The following is a 21,558-nucleotide window of genomic DNA, read 5'->3' as shown; positions in this document are numbered from 1 at the left end:
GTTGAATCTTTTCTCTGCAGGAGGTGGTGTTACTTGTATGCAAGGGTCAAGTGAGTCCAGAAAACTAATGCAGAAAGAAGGACTTCCAAGAAAATTTGTGTCTAATTTTGAATCTCTCATGCAGCATTATAAAAGAGAAAAGAAAACAAAGAGTGGAAAGTTGGAGATTAGATAGCAGAGTAGATTGTTTACTTTCCTTTGCCTCTTGGATTTTTATTTTCTTTTATCTCTGAAGCCTTGAGGTTTTATTGGCACCCATTTCATTTGTCTTTCTCCAGGTTTAAAATTGAGGGGATGAGATGGAATATTACCTGTGAGCTTCGGAACATCCATGAGTGACATGTGATAGTTGCCTGGGAAACTGGAGGTGAAATTCTACAGGCCTTTGAAATGCTTTATATTTGAGAATAAAGCTCAGCTGAAGTTTAAACAGCATACTGACAGAGGGTATTGATCTTTCCCATTATCTCTTAGGACATTTGAGCTGCAGATAACAGAAAACCCCCAACTCCAAGTGGTTTAACCAACAAAGAAGTGTAGAGCGAGAATGTGCTCCAAGTGTGTTGTAATGAGAAGCCTAATATAATCAAGGACCATGTCCTTTTCTTCTTTCTCCTCTTTTGTACTCAGCTACCTCCTAGGGCTGATTGTCCTTATGGTTTCAAAATGGCTGCCAGTGACATCTTGTACAATATTAATTCTTATTAACTGCTGGCAGGAGAGGAAAAGGAAGATTTCTCCTTTAAACCTAGAAAATATTCCTTCTCTTTCATCTGATTGGAAAAACTTAATTCACAATTCTGCCTCTAGAATAAGGAATGCCATGATCTAACTGGCATAAATAAAAATCCTCCTTGGGGACTAGATACATTGTCACTTTCTAGAATCTAAAAGGGCTTTTACTAGGAAGAAAAAGGGGAGAGGGGATTGGGAAATAGGTGTCATATATATCATACAATGGGGAGACAAGAGTTAACAACAGATTCTACACTGGAAAAAACTTTCAAAGGATGTAATCTGCCCCGTTTTGTTATTTTTTGTCCCTTGTCATCAACATTGTGGACATGTTTGTCCCTAAGGATGAAAACAGAAGTGGAGGGAATTCTGGTGAGTCCAGTTTCTTTTTTATAGAGTATTTTGAAGCACTTTGTTAAAGAGCTTAGAAGTAGTAATTTTAAAGTATAAATGATTCTAAGGCCATTGTTCAATATCCAAAAGTTAAAATCAATGAATACTTGTAATGTTATAATAGTAGTTTGTTGCTTATAATTTCCTATACTCTGAATTCTTAATGTAGAAAGAATACTGATACTGATAATAACTTATTTCAGCATCTATATTAGCTATATCTATAGATATAAATTTTACTAAACAAACGGATCTTTTGAGACATTTTCTCTTTCTTTTTCTTTGACGTTTTCTTTGTTAAAAGTAATTTTAGCATATTAGAACCTAACCATGCAATAGCAGGTATATGACAAACTTTGCTGTTTGCAATTTCTTTATGAAGATTTTATTAATTTTCTATTGCTGTATAAAATTGCTCAAACTTAGAGGCTTAAAGAAATACAAATTTATTACCTTACAGTTCCTGTAAGTCGGAAGTCTACATACATCATAGCTGAGGTTCTCTGCTCAGTGTTTCACATGGTTAGAATCAAGGCTGCAACCAAGTGTTGATCACACTGTCATTCTTGTCTGAGGCTCCACATCCTCTTTCAAGCTCACTAAGCTTGTTGGCAGAATTCAGTTCCTTGTAGCTGTAGGAATGTCCCCATTTTTAAATAATGTTGCCAAGGGTCCCTCTTGGCTCCTAGAGTCTGTTCACTGTTCCTTACTAGTATCTCCTTTTCCCCAGAACAACAGGAGCATGTCTCTGACTTCCTATGTTTCTAGACACAAATCTAAGGATGCATGTGATTAAGTCAGGCCCACTTGATAATCTATCCTAATGTCAGATGCCGGGGTTTTAATTTGACTTGCAAAATCCCTTTTCAGTAGTACCTAGAAATGAAGACCTGGGAGAAAGTTTATGTACACTAGGGAGCTTCCACACCTAAAGGCTGTGCTACCATCTCTCAATGAAAGACTCAAATATTTTTTTTGCTTGGGTCTTATGTGTTGGACACTAAATGCTTCAAAACAACTATACCTCTCTCCTCTCCTTTCCCTCTAGCTAGACACAAATAGGTTGAATTCTCCCTTCAGAAAAAATATATATAAAGAATTATCTCCATAGGTTGGAAGGACAGGGTGAGAAGGAAGAGGAAAGTAATGAAAAAAAGTAACATTATGTCTGAAGAAAATGAGGAAAAATGTATTTGAGAAGTTGTGAGAAGAAACAAATAACAATCAAAAAAACAAGCATCCATGAGAGAGAAGAGAGTTGGTGTCAAGGGTTTATGGGTTTGAGATAAAATTTGAACAAAAAAAAGCTTTATAGGAGAATGAAAAGATGGAAAAGCAAGGTTGGGAGATCAGAGTTGAAAGTGATAATAAGAATGGCACTCATGCCAGGGATTTGCTCTGAACAAGGCACTCTGCATCTTTGTCCTAAATAGTTTCCTGTGGTGAAGGAAGGCTGATGGCCGCACATATTTGTGTATATATCTTGATCTTGTTAACAGTATTTCTCAACACTCCCTTTGTTATGATCTGGCTGCTGCTTTGAGGAGCCAGACAAAGCAGATGATATTACACTTAATAAACACATATGAAGGCCAGAAATATAGCTACAGACAAAAGAAATTTAAAATAACCCAAGGTAGTCGTGTAGTCTCCTTACAAACTGTTTGGACAAGAAAATGAGAATGTATAAAACTCAGTGTGTTTTTGCTTCTTTTTCTTTTTAAATATACTAACAAGGATGAATATAATTTGAAAGCAACTTTGTAAATCCATTCCCTTCAGAGCACCATGGAGTAAAGAAATATTCCATATGGATACCAACTGTTCTTAGTTACAAATCAGAGCTGATCAAATAAATTTAATGACAGAGGGTTGGCTAAGCTGACTTTCAGTAGCACGTTTGTGTGTGTGTGTGTGTGTGTGTGTGTGCATGCGAAATCTAGGACAGATGTATTCTAAATATCTGTCCTTTAAGCAGGCCATACACATCTCTTTTAAAATTAATTGTGAACTATTGCAGAACTATTGTGAACTTTTTTTTTTTTAAATTTTAAGAAGAAGGAGTATATATTACAAATGAAAGAGACTTTGGTTTGGCTCCCGATTTTCTGCTGCTCCTGAACCTTTAGGTTTTTAACTCCATAATAGAAGGGCCTTGGCAGAGGTTGAGAGTTCCTATGACACCATCAGTCAGTAGCAAACAAGATGAGCAAGTATGCCAGGCTGCTCCTAATGTCCTCTATGAAGGTTCACTTTTCTCTTTGATTGTACACTGTTGCTGTGAGGTTATGCTGCAACTGATTTTCATTTTCTTCGGGGAATTATGAGAGGGCTACAAAGAAGGGAGATGAAGTGGAAGAAACAGCTCTCTTTCCCTCTCTGCCAAGAAGCTTTAGAGAATAGCAGAGGGATGATTCAGAAACCAGCCTTCTTGTGACTCTGATGCTCATTCTAGTTAGATGACTACTTGTTTGGACTTTGTAAACATCTTCCCCAAGAATGAACTGTTTTTCTGAGAATAGAGGCAGAGATATATTTGTAGAATTGTTGATAACAGCTGCCAAAGACAGCAGTGATTGCAAGATTATTAACCTAAAAGGAAGACAAAATTTAGGCTACTTAGTTTTACATATTTTATCATTTTATTAAGAATAATTCCAAATGGGCTATGAAGAAAACTTATTGAGTTTGATGAGTTTTCCAAAAACTCTTAATGAAGATATGTTCACCAATAAACAGTAAAACAGCAGAACTATCATATACTGGGCAAAGAGTCAGGCTGATACCAAAAGCAACATGCAACATAAAAAAGATACAATATAAAGGAAGACAATCTGTTGAGGATTAAAAATCTTCTCCATATGCACTCTTTGCATCTAGCACAGAACTAATTAGCTATCAAATCCAAACCGTACCAAGGTAAGCTTGGCTGATAGAAGCCAGGAGTCAGTAAGGGGCGGAGAAATAGAAGTTCCTCAGTGCAAGATCTGAATAGTGTTTTGGAGCATTTCCCTGGCTGGTACAAGCAGTATCAAAAAAAATCTTAATTTTTGAATTAATTTATTAACTAAGTCACCAACATTGATCTCAGGTCTGTGCACCTACTTTTCACCCTGGCTTCTAGATCTGACTCCTTGTGGTATGTGTTGCCATTCAGGGATTACCAGGCATCATTTCTCTCAAGTCCTCAGATAAAAGAATCGCCTGTGTTCCATTCCCCATGGTTTTCAGGTCGAAGTGTTTGTTACTAGAACACCAGAATGCAGGGACACTTTGCCGTTTTTCGAGTATGTGTGGCTTTTCAAAATGCAGTTCGTGAAAGCTTCCAGTTTCTGAAGTGGTGATATTTTTCATCACAAGGGATCAGTAGTCCTGTGATTCTTTGGTTCAGGAAAACTTGCCACCTCATTGCAAATTATGACTTAAAAATACTGAAGGCAACCTTGTCAAGGGGATGTAGTTTTTTCTGTTACTTGACCCTCATCTTGGTGGGTCTCAACTCTAACTAAGACTAGCATGGATGATTCTAGTTTGAAAATATCACAGTTATAACAAGGCCTATGTATATATTTACATTTTGTTATGTCTCTACACACAGCTGCTACTGAATTTTCCTGGGAGAATATACTAGAAGGGCTAAGATCAATGTACCAGTTTATTGATAGCAGTTCTTAAAATCTTAATATTTATAGTTCTTGAGGAAAGAAAGTGGTTTAATGCATAATAGGATTCCCTAATGCATAAGCAGGATCAAAATCAACTACTTGTACCTTGTTAAGAAATCAGAATTTCACTTGAGAGTGAAACTTACTTCAAATATAAAATAATAATAATGCTATCATCATTCATTTCTTTTTCCTGAAATTTGTGACTGTAAATACGTGACTTTATTATGTTTTCAGAGAAAGTTCTTAAGAGTGACAGTTTTGTTTGTTGATATTGTATATCTTCATTTGACAAACCAAGTTGCTAAGCCCATATTAATAGGTTAAAAATGATTTTTTAATTACATCTGGAATGCAAGAGTAAATTAAGAATTTATTAAATTAAATGGGTTATTTTATTCAAATGTTTCCAGAGTGATTATCATAATACCTAAGTAATCAGATTCAATCTAAATAAATTAATTCAATAAAATACTAGCCTAATTTGTGGCTTAATGGAAGCATTTCATTAATACTGTCAGGAACAAGGAGAAAAGTTTCAAGACTTTTTAAAGAGGTAAATGGAGCCAGTGCATTGTGGCTGGTAGTGGCATTTACCAAGTTAAGGAAGCTATGAGGCCGATTAGAAAAGGAGTGATAATAACACTCCCTATTTTACTGAGAATTTTAAGGGTCCCCATAAGCAGGTACTCATTTTCCATCTTTTATATTTCTAAAAGCACTCTATAATTTCTATTTTCCATTTTTCAACCTGTGAGAAAGAAATAATATTTTTTAACCAAGGCTGATCCTTCTGTTTGTGCTGTAATCGTACTCGTTGTTTGATCTTCTCTGGAGCTTTGATTTATCAAACATGGCCTTTACAATTATTTGTCTCTCTATATATATTTCTTTAATTTTTCATTTCCAACTATTTTCTTTTCCTCTGCCTGAAAATATGTTTCCAATGAGCAACAAGCAACCAAACCCCCTGATAAAAATAAACAAAAATATACATTTCCCTGAATTCTATTGCCCACAAATCACTTATATTTTTATCACTTTCTTTCCATTTTCTTTTAGCAATCTTAGAAAGTGCATATACCCTTGGTGCCTTGTGTTCCACATAGTTGACTTATTTTGCATATTTAGAATTCTGTACCTAATGAAGCTGTCACTTCAAAGATCACCAAACAATTTTAACTAAAAATTTTATTTCATTCCTCTTCTATTCTGATTTCCAGTGTTGACAGTTTTTCTTGAAACATTTTATTGGCCAATGTTCATTATTTGTCTCATAATTTTTTCCTTCTCATTTTTAATTTTTTTTAAAGACAGATTTAGGATTTTGTAAGAAATTACTAAGTTAAATTTAAAAACTCTGTCAAGTACTGAAGTAATGGAATAAATAATATTTTTAAAGTTCAACATTTAAAACATATTTATATTGAAAATGACTGAGTTAGAAGACATTAAATAATGTGGATATGCACCAGGAAGGGTTTAGGTAATGAAAGGCACATCATTTCACCATAAGAAATAAAGACCATAGTTTGAAGTTAATGACCAGCGAAAGCCTTAGTTCTTGTGAAAATTTTCCTAGCTCCAAAGGGTCAATATGGGGGAACCTTCTTTATGGTACTTAGCTGAAATAAACATATGGCAGTTGGAGAATTTTAGTCTGTGACCCCAGTGTCGTGTTAAAAAGAAAGCACTCTTTAAAAAAAAAAAAAAAAGCTTTTTGTTTGACACTGGAGTATAGCTGATCAACAATTTTGTGATAATCTCAGGTGGACAGCAAAGGGAATCAGCCATAGATATTAGTTCAGTTCAATTCAGTTGCTCAGGCATGTCTGACTCTTTGCGACCCCATGAATTGCAGCACGCCAGGTCTCCGTGTCCAGCACCAACTCCCAGAGTTCACTCAGATTCACGTCCATCGAGTCAGTAACGCCATCCAGCCATCTCATCTTCTGTCGTCCCCTTTTCCTCCTGCCCCCCAATCCCTCCCAGCATCAGAGACTTTTCCAATGAGTCAACTCTTCGCATGAGGTGGCCAAAGTACTGGAGTTTCAGCTTTAGCATCATTCCTTTCAAAAAACACCCAGGACTGATCTCCTTTAGGATGGACTGGTTGGATCTCCTTGCAGTCCAAGGGACTCTCAAGAGTCTTCTCCAACACCACAGTTCAAAAGCATCAATTCGTCAGTGCTCAGCTTTCTTCACAGTCCAACTCTCACATCCATACATGACCACCGAGAAAACCACAGCCTTGACTAGATGGACCTTTGTTGGCAAAGTAATGTACCTGTATCCATTCTTCCCAAACTCCCCTCCCATCTAAGCTGCCATATAACATGAAGCAGAGATGGGAAAGAACAAAAGTCCCTAATAATTTGGTGACAGTGAAAATTCTATTGACCTATTAAGGATAGCTTTTTTTTTTTTTTTAAATAAAATAAGATTCTTGCCTGGCTGAACTAGAATTCTTTCATTTACAAAGTCAAAATTCCATGTAAAAACTTCCTTCCTTGTAAACAAACAAAGTATAGATAAACAATTGTGATATTTCACCTCAGATACAGCTATATGCCAATATTTAGGGGAAAAGATCTTAGATAATTTCATTTTTAGATAACCTAAGTCCTTGAAAATAGTGCTAATATCTCTGACTGACTGGGTATCCACAACAGCAAAGTGAATACAAGGTTTAACAATGATAAGAGGTTTCTCAAAGAAACTAGTGTTTCCAGTTAAACAGATACAGTTACTTTACTGAAAAGTCTAACAGTCACTGGCAGAACTTGCTTTGGGTCAGCCTCCAGCTACCAATTTTCTTTCACAAATTTGTACCAAGTGTCTACCCATTTTCTTCTGTATGATCTCAGAACCTAGATTACTTTGTCCGAAATATGGAATCACTCAGCCGCCATGTAAATTTTAGTGTATTAAGAAACAACAATCTATATGCATAAATGAAATGAATTTTCAAGATAAAATGAAATATCCACAAAAGAGGTTAAATTAAAAACAATGGAGAAAATAAGAGACAATATAACATCAAAAAACAATACAGATATAAAGCAGGCAGCTTCCTACTCATGCCACAGGATATGCCTTCATTAAAGTGTACTCTTCCTGGTTGGTATGAGCAGCCCAGCTAGAGAAAGGAGAAACCATGAACTCTAAGGGAGCAGACGCAAGCCAGGCAGAAGGCCCATCCGAATTCTCCAGGCATATTCTCAGTTGTTTCTGGTGGAGTAGGACAACCCACGGAGCTCAGTGTCACGTAGCCTATAACTCTGCCCTTTCTGGTGGGCTATGTTGTTCAGTCGCTAAGTCACGTCCAGCTCTGCAACCTCATGACTGAAGCATGCCAGGCTCCCCTGTCCTCCACTATCTCCCAGAGTTTGCTCAAGATCTAGTGGGCTATACCAGTATGTGTTGGGTAGAGTATGACACTGTCTCTACAATCCCAAATATATATATATGTATTCCCATTATATCAGAAAAGTGCATCTTTGCAAGTCTTTTCATCTGCATCCTCACTAGCAATCATTCCAGATGCTTTTGTTCAAATTTCTAGAATGTTCTTGAACTGGACATGGATACTTATACCAGAAATCTGTGCCAATTCAGACTGCCATGTAGATGGTAGAAATGAGGCTAAGCCCGTGGATAATTACAAATGGTGTAGCACAATGGTTATTCATCTGGCATTCAGAATGCTAGCCCATCCTCCTTCTCTGGCAGCTTCACCCTCAGGCTCAAACCACAGCACCCTACTCTCCCTGCACCTCCTCTGAGCACTTCCCTACAGAGCCTGCTTCTTCCATAACTTCCCCTCATCCCTCTCCATCTCCACCCCAGTCCCAGGCCTGGCACTGGACTGCCTCCTAAATTTCTGAATTCACTATTTCTTCCCTCTTACCTTCCTAGCTTTCAAAGCCCTAGCTCTGCCTATGTGCCAGATAGGAATTAAATGAAAGTCTTTGGTTTCACTTCACTACGCTTTGCATTTGTTTTCTTGGTGACCATATGAATTCTCTTAGTCACAGTCATTTTTATTCTATTGAGTCCCAGGTTTGTTTACTAGTGATCTAACTTATTCCTAGGATTCTAACCTTCATTTTTAGATAGGAATAACTTGCTTATACCACAATTTCAGAAATCTAACATTTAAATGGATTCACAATATCTATACTTACACTTTTTAATTTTTAAAAAATTTTTAACCCCTCCACATTCCCAAGACACTAACTTGAAATCACAGTGATAAAGTTTGTATCTTCTTTCATCTAACCTGACATATCTGCTTAGATATCCTGTCTATAGATCAATTTTCCTGTGTTTCATTTATAGTTTTTTCTTTTCATTATTACAGCCAACATTTGAGTTCAAGATTTTGTTTCCTCCTAATATATTCCAATAGGGTTCCCTCTTACTAACAATGTGTCCTTCCCATTGCTTTATCTGCAAATCCCATGAGATGATGGTGCCTATCCCTGTTGTTCTCTTCATACTTCTCTCTCAATAAGTACCTTTTCATTCCTATTCTACAGTTTGATAATATCACACTTTTGCCAAGAAGACTATACATTTTTTTATTTGGAAGCCAATTAAAGAAAAATTCTTACCCCTACATTTATTTGCCATGATCATCAAAGCTACCATCATATCTGAAAACAAAACAACTTCTAAACTGTATTTTTTCCATTTTATAGATACATTCTCATTAAATTGTCAACAAATCTATGAAATCAGTATATTCCCCTTGTTAAATGGTAGAGCTGTAACTCAAAATGTTAGCTACTCAAGCCACAAAAAATTATCCTTCAGGATAGGGAGTGTAACTGATCATGGTTCCAGCTGTTGGGCTCTGAAATCCATTTCCACTGTGCACCAAAGTCAGAGTTTCTAAGGGCTGTTCCTTGTCAATGACTGGGAGATACAGAACTCCTCTGACAAACAACTTTGCTCAAAAACTCCCAATTTTGTAGAAATTTTCAGAGCTACACTGCAATCTAAAACCTTCCTTCCTTTCTTCTTTTTCTCTTTCACAGGTGGCAGACCTAAATCATGGTCTGACAACCTTCTTGACCTTCTCTGGCTCTCTATTTTCTCTAATAGGCATTTACTTCTGTAAGCTCTAGCAGGGCTAAATCTCTCTTGGTATGTGCTTCTCTGAAGACCCAGACTAACAGTTCAGTTCACTTCAGTCGCTCAGTCATGTCCAACTCTTTGCAACTCCATGAGCTGCATCATGCCAGGCCTACCTGTCCAACACCAACTCCTGCAGCCCTCCCAAAGTCATGTCCATTCAGTCAGTGATACATTCAAACCATCTCATCTTCTCTCGTCCCCTTCTCCTCCTGCCCTCAATCTTTCCCAGCATCGAAGTCTTTTCAAATGAATCAGCTCTTCGCATCAGGTGGCCAAAATATTGGAGTTTCAGCTCCAACATCAGTCCTTGCAATGAATATTCAGGACTGATTTCCTTTAGAACGAACTGGTTGGATCTCCTTGCAAGACCAAGGGACTCACAAGAGTCTTCTCCAGCACAACAGTTCAAAAACATCAATTGTTCGGCGCTCAGCTTTCTTTATACTCCGACTCTCACATCCATACATGACTACTGGAAAAACCATAGCCTTAACTAGACAGAACATTGTTGGCAAAAAAAAAGTCTATGCTTTTTAATATGCTGTCTAGGTTGGTCATAACTTTCCTTCCAAGGAGTAAGCATCTTTTAATTTCATGGCTGCAGTGACCATCTGCAGTGATTTTGGAGTCCCAAAACATAAAGTCTGACATTGTTTCCACTGTTTCCCCATCTATTTGCCATGAAGTGATGAGATCAGATGCCATGATCTTCGTTTTCTGAACGTTGAGCTTTAAGCCAATTTTTCACTCTCCTGTTTCACTTTCATCAAAAGGCTTTTTAGTTCCTCTTCACTTTCTGCCATACAGGTGGTGTCATTTGCATATCTGAGGTTATTGATATTTCTCCCGGCAGTCTTGGTTCCAGCTTGTGCTTCATCTAGCCCAGGGTTTCTCATGATGTACTCTGTATATAAATTGAATAAGCAGGGTGACAATATACAGCTTTGATGTACTCCTTTTCCTATCTGGAACCAGTCTGTTGTGGTGGTGTCGTTTGCATATCTGAGGTTATTGATATTACTCTTGGCAATTTTGGTTCCAGCTTGTGCTTCATCTAGCCCAGCGTTTCTCATGATGTACTTTGTATATAAGTTGAATAAGCAGGGTGACAATATACAGCTTTGATGTACTCCTTTTCCTATTTGGAACCAGTCTGTTGTTCCATGTCCAGTTCCAACTGTTGCTTCTTGCAGGTTTCTCAAGCAGCAGGTCAGGTGGTCTGGTATTCCCATCTCTTTCAGAATTTTCCACAGTTGATTGTGATCCATACAGTCAAAGGCTTTGGCATAGTCAATAAAGCAGACATAGATGTTTTTCTGGAACTCTCTTGCTTAATTGATGACCCAGCGAATGTTGGCAATTTGATTTCTGGTTCTCTGCCTTTTCTAAAACCAGCCTCAACATCTGGAAGTTCACGTTTCATGTATTGCTGAAGCCTGGCTTGGAGAATTTTGAGCATTACTTTACTAGCGTGTGAGATGAGTCAATTGTGCGGTAGCTTGAGCACTCTTTGGCATTGCCTTTCTTTGGGATTGGAATGAAAATTGCCTGTTACTCCAGGTGTTTCTTGACTTCCTACTTTTGCATCCCAGTACCTTATAATGAAAAGGACATCTTTTCTGGGATGTTAGTTCTAAAAGGTCTTGGGAGCTTCTTCAGTGTTACTGGTCAGGGCATACACTTGGATTACCGTAATATTGAATGGTTTGCCTTGGAAATGAATAGAGATCATTCTGTCTTTTCTGAGATTGCATCCAAGGACTGCATTTTGGACTCTTTTGTTGACCATGATGGCTACTCCATTTCTTCTAAGGCATTCCTGTCCACAGTAGTAGATACAATGGTCATCTGAGTTAAATTCACCTATTCCAGTCCATTTTAGTTCACTGATTGCTAGAATGTCAACGTTCACTCTTGCCATTTCCTGTTTTACCACTTCCTGTTTGCCTTGATTCATGAACCTAACATTCCAGGTTCCTATGCAATATTGCTCTTTACAGCATCAGACCTTGCTTCTATCACCAGTCACATCCACAACCAAGTGTTATTTTTGCTTTGGCACCATCCCTTCATCTTTCTGAACTTATATCTGCACTGATCTCCAGTATCATATTGGATGAACTCCCCAGATCGGTAGGTGCCCAATATGATATGTAGATCAGTGGAGAAATAACTTCAGAAAGACTAACTCAGCCACACCTGCCGGGGTCCAGCCCCGGTGGATCCAGGGAATTCGAAGGGTGGACGGCGTTGGCGTGGAAAGACTTGTTTATTTATTGATATAAGATTAGATTAAGAAACTATAGTGTAGTAAGAAGATTAAGTGGAGGAAGAGGGCTGAATAGCTTGGTTTACGCGGAAGACCAATAAAATTCCAGACAAGGAATTTGCACCATCTACGTTGGGCCACCGGCGCCTGCTCGAATATCTAAGGGTGCCTCGCCTTAAGCTCCCTTTCGTGCGGGTCTTAACAGCCAGGGCAAGTAAGTAGACCTGGCGAGCCTCCGTGCCCCAGGTGGAGATTCAGCCTGAAGTTAAAGAGCAGAGAGAGGGAAAGGGAGAGAAGAACAAAGAGAGAGAAAGACATGGGGGGAGCCAGAGTCCCAAGAAACCAGGCCGAGACTAGTTCGAGAAACTGGTCCGAGAAGCTGGTCCCATCCTTTATTGTTCAGAAGGCCTTTTATACTTTTGATAAAACATGGAGCTCTATGGGTAACACAAAATTATGTAGCGTTCGCAGCCCAGACTCTTTCTATACATCATTTTGTATACAAAAGGTCTCAGGTGATTTACATTATCTTCTGGCCAAGAGGCTTGCTAACACTTTTTGGCTCTCTTCCTTGTTAATTTTGTTTCCCCTGAAGTGTTTTTCTTTAATCTGCATCTCCTTAAAGCATTAAAGTTACATCTCTATAGAACAAAGGTGCAGTGGGATATAACAAAGAAGGTACTTAACTCAAAGATCTAATGTTGCTAATACCAGGTCTACTACTTGCATTTCTATATACCAACTATATCTAAAAATAAAGGATATGAAAATTTGGCAGCAAGCATTGACTCAACAAATGAAACTTTTAATCAGTCCTATTCTAAAGATTTTGACTCTTCGGAAGCCCCTACATTCCTAGGATGTTTTAAGCTTCCTGTGCCTCCTGCGGTCAGGAGGCCTCAAACAATCACACAGCGCAGCTGTACGAGTGCTGCAGGCAGGCTAGAAAGCCATCAGAGGAGTATTTGGATTGAAACACTCTTTCAAATGCAGAAGACTAAAGCCCTGAATTGACTTTTTCCAGAAAATGTCAGAAGAGTGGAAAAGCAGAGCACAAAAACCGGCAGATTTTTGTTGGGGTACATGCTTAGGAATTTCCAGAGGGGCCCCTGAAGTCTGAGCACGCCTTGTGTATGTCAGCTTCCTTCCTCATGACCTTGTCACAGGTGGGATTCCTCACACTGGCTCCCGGCACACACCACTATTTGGAAGCTGCGTTAAAACTGTACTCTAGAATATCTAGTTCCATAGTCAGTATAGTGACTATATTTCTATTCATCTTCAATCCACCACTCTCTATCCAAACCAGGCTAGTATCCATTTCCATTTCATTGTCTTCCATTTTGAATGCCTTCCACTCTCCCTTTCAACATACGTTACCTTTCAAGATCTATTTCAAATACTGCCTATCCTTTGAAGCTTTTTAAAAGTAATCATTGGCCCTAGTTTGAATTCTCTCTTCATTGCATCTCTACCTGTGCTTCTTTTATTAGTTTGGGGATTTTAACATTTCGTGTAAGATAGTGCCAAACTATGTGTTGGGTACATTCTCATTTCTACAATTGATTTTCTATGTGATTTTATTAATGAGTCCATGTGACATGGTGCCTTCTGTGCTTCACTTTATTCAATCTGACAGTAAGCAGATATAAATAGAAACAATTTCTCAGCTACAAAAGTAATCTTCATAGTGCTGAGATCTCATGAGACTTGAAAATATCAGTTACAGCATTGTTTTAAAATAATGGCTTTTATTCATTAGGATTTCTATAGCATTAATGAAATAATATGTCTGATGTTTGTGTGATATTATCAGCTATTAGATTCCTAAGTGTAGTGATTTTTAGCATTGATACATTTTTTTCTCTTTCTCCCCCACCTTCCCCGCACTCTCTCTCTCTCTCTTTCTGGGAGAAGAAATACCATATGCATCCATTTTTCTTTTTCTACATTCAATTGATGGGAATAGAAGAACACAATATTTCCTTCAAACATAGTTACAAGGATAAATTGATTTTTCTGAAAGTAATTTAGATCTAGGTATTAAGTATTTATAGTTACTAATATCACAAAAAGAAAGATGACTAGATGCTGTATCTCTTGATAGAATGTACAGCTATGGAATAATGTTGTCAAAAAATAAAATGTAGGCGAAATCCAATTTAGAAGACATCTTTAGATCCAAATACTAATTTAATGATATAACTAATGAACACGTCAACTGACACTACGGGAATGCAATCAGCACCTAGGTTCTTTTTTGCCACATTTAAATTGCAAGTGAGAAAAATAAAATTGAAGGTGATCCTTAGAGATTAAAGAAGATTTAAAAAACATATCGACCAATTGCAATGTGTGGTCTTTATTTAGATGCTGATTCTAACAATTGTTAATAAAAATAACATATATGAGACAGTTGGAACTTTGAACATTTAGGCATATTTTCAGTGATGTGAAGGAGCTTCTATACATGTTTAAGTAATAACTGGTTTATGTTTTTATTTTTTAAGAGATATTCTTTAGAGATATATATTAATATGTTTATTGTCAATGGGCTATGGATACACGGTGCCTCATTGTGCCATTCTGTTTTCTATGTTTGAATGTAATAAACAGCCTAGAACAATTAATAAGATAAAGATAGTGTCTTATTGGAGAAGCAACAAAGGCTTACTACCCTTTCTGCTGATTCTCTCACAGTCCATTTCTGCTTCTTTGTATTAGTCTGTAATACAGATCGGTCTGTGTTAGTTCCTACCACAGTAATGAGGCCTCAGAAAATAGTCATAAGCACTAAATCACAAGCTCCTGCTTGATTAGACATACTATGGTAGTATTAAGTGAAAAGAGGGATTAGAACAGCCAAGAGATTCAGAATCTTACCTGGATTTTGTCAAAATGTCTTATTCCTAGATGGAATAGTGAAATTACTGTCAGAAAGTTTTTGTAATGAGCAAAAATTCAAGATGAAGATTCTAAATGATTTTAGGAAATAGTATTATCAAGACTTATATATGTCCACTTTACCATAGAGATAAAACTGCTAAACAGACCAGAATATCTGTGATAATAGCCAAAACAGCCCATTTCTATTAAATAAGGCCAGGATTATATTGAGTAAAATTTTTTGGTTGTCTCACATTCCAGACTCAAGGAAGACTATTTCTGTTATTTTATTTTCATGTGTTTAGGTGCACAGGGCATAGCTTGTTTATCATTGCATCTCTCCACCAGCACAATTTTGTAACATATAATTGGTATTTAATAAACATCAGTTCGGTTCAGTCGCTCAGTCATGTCCGACTCTTTGCAATCCCATGAATCGCAGCACGCCAGGCCTCCCTGTCCATCACCATCTCCCGGAGTTCACTCAGACTCACGTCCATCGAGTCCGTGATGCCATCCAGCCATCTCATCCTCGGTCGTCCCCTTCTCCTCCTGCCCCCAATCCCTCCCAGCATCAGAATCTTTTCCAATGAGTCAACTCTTCGCATGAGGTGGCCAAAGTACTGGAGCTTCAGCTTTAGCATCATTCCTTCCAAAGAAATCCCAGGGTTGATCTCTTTCAGAATGGACTGGTTGGATCTCCTTGCAGTCCAAGGGACTCTCAAGAGTCTTCTCCAACACCACAGTTCAAAAGCATCAATTCTTTGGGGCTCAGCCTTCTTCACAGTCCAACTTTCACATCCATACATGGCCACAGGAAAAACCATAGCCTAGACTAGACAGACCTTAGTCAGCAAAGCAATGTCTCTGCTTTTGAATATACTATCTAGGTTGGTCATAACTTTCCTTTCAAGGAGTAAGCGTCTTTTAATTTCACGGCTGCAGTCACCATCTGCAGTGATTTTGGAGCCCAAAAAAAATAAAGTCTGACACTGTTTCCACTGTTTCCCCATCTATTTCCCATGAAGTGATAGGACCAGATGCCATGATCTTAGTTTTCTGAATGTTGAGCTTTCAGCCAACTTTTTCACTTTCCTCTTTCACTTTCATCAAAAGGCTTTTTAATTCCTCTTCACTTTCTGCCATAAGGGTGGTGTTATCTGCATATCTGAGGTTATTGATATTTCTCCCAGTAATCTTGATTCCAGCTTGTGCTTCTTCCAGCCCAGTGTTTCTCATTATGTATTCTGCATAGAAGTTAAATGACTAGGGTGACAATATACAGCCTTAACGTGCTCCTTTTCCTGTTTGGAACCAGTCTGTTGTGCCATGTCCAGTTCTAACTCTTGCTTCCTGACCTGCACACAGATTTCTCAAGAGGCAGGTTAAATAAATAGATAACTCCATGTGGCTTTTACCTTATATTGCATTCACTGCATTTTATTTTTTTGCCACTTTATTTTTTTTTAATTGAAGGATATTTGCTTTACAGAATTTTGTGGTTTTCTGTTATACATCAACAAGAATCAGCCACCTGTAGAAACATGTGTGCCCCCTCTTTTCTGAACCTCCCTTCCATCTCCCTCCCCACCCACACTTCTAGATTGTCACAGAGCCCCTGTTTGAGTTCCCTGAGACATACAGCAAATTCCCATTGACTATCTATTTTGCATATGGTAATGTAAGTTTCCATGTTACTCTCTCCATGCACCTTACCCTCTCCTCCCCTCTCCCCATGTCCATAAATCTATTCTCTATGCCTGTTTCTCCACTGCTGCCCTAAAAATAAATTCATCAGTACCACCTTTCTAGATTCCATACATACATGAGTCACTATACAATATTTATCTTTCTCTGTCTGACTTACTTCACTCTGTATAATAGGCTTTTGGTATGTTCACCTCATTGGAATTGACTCAAATCCATTCCTTTTTATGGCTGAGTAGTATTCCATTGTGTACATGTACCACAGTTTCTTTATCCATTAATCTGTTGATGGACATCTCAGTTGCTTCCATGTTCTTGCTATTATAAATAGTGCTGCAATGAATATTGGAGTATCTTTGTTTGTTTGTTTTGGAGTATCTTTGTCTTTTCTGGTTTTGGTTTCCTCAGAGTATGTGACCAGTAGTGGGACTGCTGGGTCATATGGTGATTTATTCCTAGTTTTTTAAGGAATCTCCATACTGTCTGCCATAGTGGCTGTATGAATTTACATTCCCACCAGGAATGCAACAGGGTTCCCTTTTCTCCAGACCTTCTCCAGAATTTATTTTTTGTAGACTTTTTGATGATGTCCATTCTGACTGGTATGAGGTGCTATCTCATTGTAGTTTTGAATTGTATTCTCTAATAATGAGCAGTGTTGAGCATCTTTTCATGTGTTTGTTAGCCATCTGTATGTTCTTTGGAGAAATGTCTGTTTTAGATCTTTTTCCCACCTTTTGATTGGGTTGTTTTTCTGATATTGAATTGTATGAGCTGGTTAAATATTTTGGAAATTAATTCTTTGTGCATTATTTCTTTTGCTATTATTTTCTCCCATTCTGAGGGTTTTCCTTTCACCTTGCTTGTAGTTTCCTTTGCTGTGCAAAAGCTTTGAAGTTTAGTTAGGTCCCAAATTGTTTATTTTTGTTTTTATTTCCATTACTCTAGGAGGTGGGTCCTAGAAGATCTTGCTTCGATTTATGTCATCAAGTCATTGCATTTTAAATTAGCATACTTCTGAAGGATTCAGGATTCTAAATAGTGAGCTGTTAGTTAAATGCAATAGTTGACTTCATCAGTTTTATACTAATAATCATGAGCCTCCGTGTCACCATGCATCTTCTAAGTTGATTGCATACTCCAAGGCTGTAGCCTGTCAGGAGTATATAGCATCACACAGTGTAAAAAAAAAAAAAAAAAGAATGCAGGTTTAAATCCCAGCTCAAGATAACCTTTACCACATGAACCTATTTGTTCTTTCCCAAAGGTGACAGCTTTTTGTCTTCCATGTACTTGCATATTCTATTCCCTGTTCCTTGAATGATCTTTTCCCTTGTTTGCTTGGCTAACTCTTACTTTTTCTTGAAGATTCAACTCAAACCCTGCCTCCTTCTGGAAGCCTTCTCTAAGCATCCCTGGCCTGGATGAGATAATGCCTTTTTTCTGTACTAAGAGACACATCAGGCTTGCCAGCATAGGGCTTATAGCCCTACAACATAATCATCTATATATTTCTCCTCTAGTCCTGATTACTCCTCATACTCCTACTCCATCTCATTTCAGAACACACACACACACATCACTCATTCAATTATATATATATATAGAGAGAGACTCTGATAGCTCAGTTGGTAAGGAATCCACCTGCAATGTAGGAGACCCTGGCTTGATTCCTGGGTCAGAAAGACCCACTGGAGAAGGGATAGGCTACCCACTCCAGTATTCTTGGGCTTCTCTAGTCACTCAGCTGATAAAGAATCTTCCTGCAATGCGGGAGACCTGGGTTCGATCCCTGGGTTGGGAAGATCCCCTGGATAAGGGAAAAGCTACCCACTCCAGTATTCTGGCCTGGAGAATTCCATGGACTGTATAGTCCATGGGGTAGCAAAGAGTTGGACATTACTAAGCTACTTTCAGTTCGCTTCAAGAGTAAGGACTGTGCTTACTCTTTCGTATCCTCAGTGCCTAAAATAATGGATGGTACACAACTGATGCTCAGTATGTCTTCATAGCAGTTGACATGACTTAAAATTAAATAATTGTTTGAAGTTGTTAAACTTTTGCTTCCCATTTAAGAGGAAAAATGTTATTTGTCCTGAGATAAAACAAACATATACCTCAAAGTGATATGATTTCTATTGGTAATGAAAGGAGAGTCACGTTTATAACCAGTTTGACATCACAATTGCTTGGCATGATTTAGGAAGCATCAGAAGGACCTAGCCTTCCCACTCATAAATAACATTCTGGCTGTGACACAATGCCCGAAATAACCACAATTATTCACTCCTATGGTTTTGGTAATAAATACTGCTGTTACAGTAAAAAGTTAACTTATAGAAGAAACTTGTTTGATAGTTTCCCAGGAAGCATGACATTTAAATAATGAACATGAGTCAGATATATTTGAAAAGAGGAAATGAATTCCAAATACATAGAGAATGGTTCTATGGTAACCCAAGAGCATCATGAGAACACAACTCTAATAAACTGTTTCTGGATTATAATACATATTAACTATAAACTCACCAATTTCCCCTAGTACCAGTTCTGAATAGAATCCTCTTAGTAACACTAGGGACTGGAGGTGAACAACAGGTCATTCTAGAATTTCCTAAAGTTCCATCAATCAAATACCACTTTCCTAATTTTGCCATATCTGGATGCCATCTTTGAAGTTGAAACTCCAATACTTTGGCCACCTGATGCAAAAAGCTGACTCATTTGAAAAGACCCTGATGCTGGGAAAGATTGAGGGCAGGAGGAGAAGGGGACAACAGAGGATGAGATGGTTGGATGGCATCACCACCTCAATGGACATGAGTTTGGGTAGACTCTGGGAGTCGGTGATGGACAGGGAGGCCTGGCGTGCTGCGATTCATGGGGTCGCAAAGAGAGTCACGACTGAGCCACTGAACTGAACTGGGTGTCATCTTTACTATTATCTAATATTTATATTTATATTGAAGGACTTCACCGGTGGCTCAGATGGTAAAGTGTCTTCCTACAATGCGGGAGACCTGGGTTTGATCCCTGGGTCAGGAAGATCCTCTGGAGAAGGAAATGGCACCCCACTCAAGTACTCTTACCTGAAAAATCCCATGGACGAAGGAGCCTGGTAGGCTACAGCCCATGGGGTTGCAAAAAGTTGGACATGACTGAGTAACATCACTAATATTTATATTGAAATTAATTCACCTTTTAAAATTAAATGCCTGTGATAATCTCAGTCTTAAAAATCACATCTGTGATATCTTGAGTTAAATGTGCTACTTTTTTTCCTAATACACATTAAGATAATAATATAACTACTGAAATAACTGAATTCACCTAGGCATCTTAAGTTGGGAAACAATTAATAAATTATCTTTTGAAATTAGGTTGACCAGCTTTCAATTACTGTATCTAAAATTTACTTGCTATATCTTCAGACAATTTATTTCAAACTCAGATTCAATTTATTTTTTAGTAAAACAGGGTCAATAATAATGCCTACATTTCAGAGTTCTGAGGATAAAATGTAAAAATGACTGTAATGTATTTAGCACACTGTATGTCTTGAAAATATAGCTGATGCTCAGTAAAGGCTAAAGCTTATTTGTAACTTAATCATCAATAGCGATGTCTCAAATATTATGCAGCCTTATTCTCACAGAATTCTAAATACTGTACTTTTACATTGCCTGATTTGTACTTGAGACCTGGAAGCAGTATATGGTATCATCTCCATTTTATTAAGTCATATTTCACTGAAGCAGAAATAAGCTAACATATGGATTCCCAATAGTTCATGATTAGACTATTTCTCTGTTTAGTTTGTGTGTGTGTGTGCGTGTGTGTGTGTGTGTGTGTGTATGTAATCAAGGTTGATTTGAATCATTCTATAACAAAAGATTTAAGTAATAATTGGTTATAGATGGGTTAAACTATCCAAAGTAGCAAAATAAATCATTGGAAATATTTCTATTTGGAATAGTATTAAATTAATCAAAGATAAACAGGCTCACAGACATAGAGAATAAAACTTGTGGTTACCAAAGGGGAGAGGGAAGGTGGGAGGGACAAATTAGGGGTATGGGATTAACACACAAACTGCTATATATTAAATAGATAAGCAACAAGGATTTACATGTCAGCAGAGAGAATTATACCCATTGTCTTCTAACAACCTGTAATGGAATATAATCTGTAAAATACTGAATCACTATGCTATATACCTGAAATGGAATACTTCGGCCACCTGATGTGAAGAACTGACTCATTGGAAAAGACCCTGATGCTGGGAAAGATTGAGGCAGGAGGAGAAGGGGACGACAGAGGATGAGAAGGCATCACCGACTCAATGGACAAGTTTGAGTAAACTCCGGGAGCTGGTGATGGACAGGAAGGCCTGAGGTGCTGCAGTCCATGGGGGTCACAGGGACACGACTGAGCAATTGAACTGAACTGACAGAATATTGTATATCAACTATATTTTTTCAATAAAAAATTATGCAAAACTTGAACTTCATAAACACTACCAGATACATAAAAATATGAGATTTGAAAAAGAAAGAGATGGGGAGAAGGAGAGAGTAGAAAGAGTCTCTGTGTATGATTCTACTAACACAGAGGTTAGAAAGGTTTACTTAAGCAATACAGACACTTTTTTGGCACCAGGAAAGTGATACACTGACATACAGACTAACTTTAAGAAGCCTGAGATAGGAGAAGGAAATGAACCAATTTATTCTAGCAACTTAGAAAGTCAGTTTTTAAAAT

At 37.8% G+C, this 21,558-nt stretch overlaps 1 long non-coding RNA gene across 1 annotated transcript; it reads left to right on the top strand.

Annotated features, from left to right (window-relative positions):
- Positions 1-366: 366 nt before the first annotated feature.
- LOC138419567 (uncharacterized) lies at positions 367-19,841 on the top strand. The gene is made up of 3 exons (XR_011249008.1): positions 367-447; positions 1,080-1,107; positions 19,767-19,841. It is a non-coding gene; the product is annotated as an uncharacterized lncRNA (long non-coding RNA).
- Positions 19,842-21,558: the final 1,717 nt, after the last annotated feature.

Source organism: Ovis canadensis, chromosome 1 (assembly GCF_042477335.2).
Source record: "Ovis canadensis isolate MfBH-ARS-UI-01 breed Bighorn chromosome 1, ARS-UI_OviCan_v2, whole genome shotgun sequence".
Lineage (NCBI taxonomy): Eukaryota > Metazoa > Chordata > Mammalia > Artiodactyla > Bovidae > Ovis > Ovis canadensis.
This window is presented reverse-complemented; position numbering and strand designations above follow the sequence as displayed.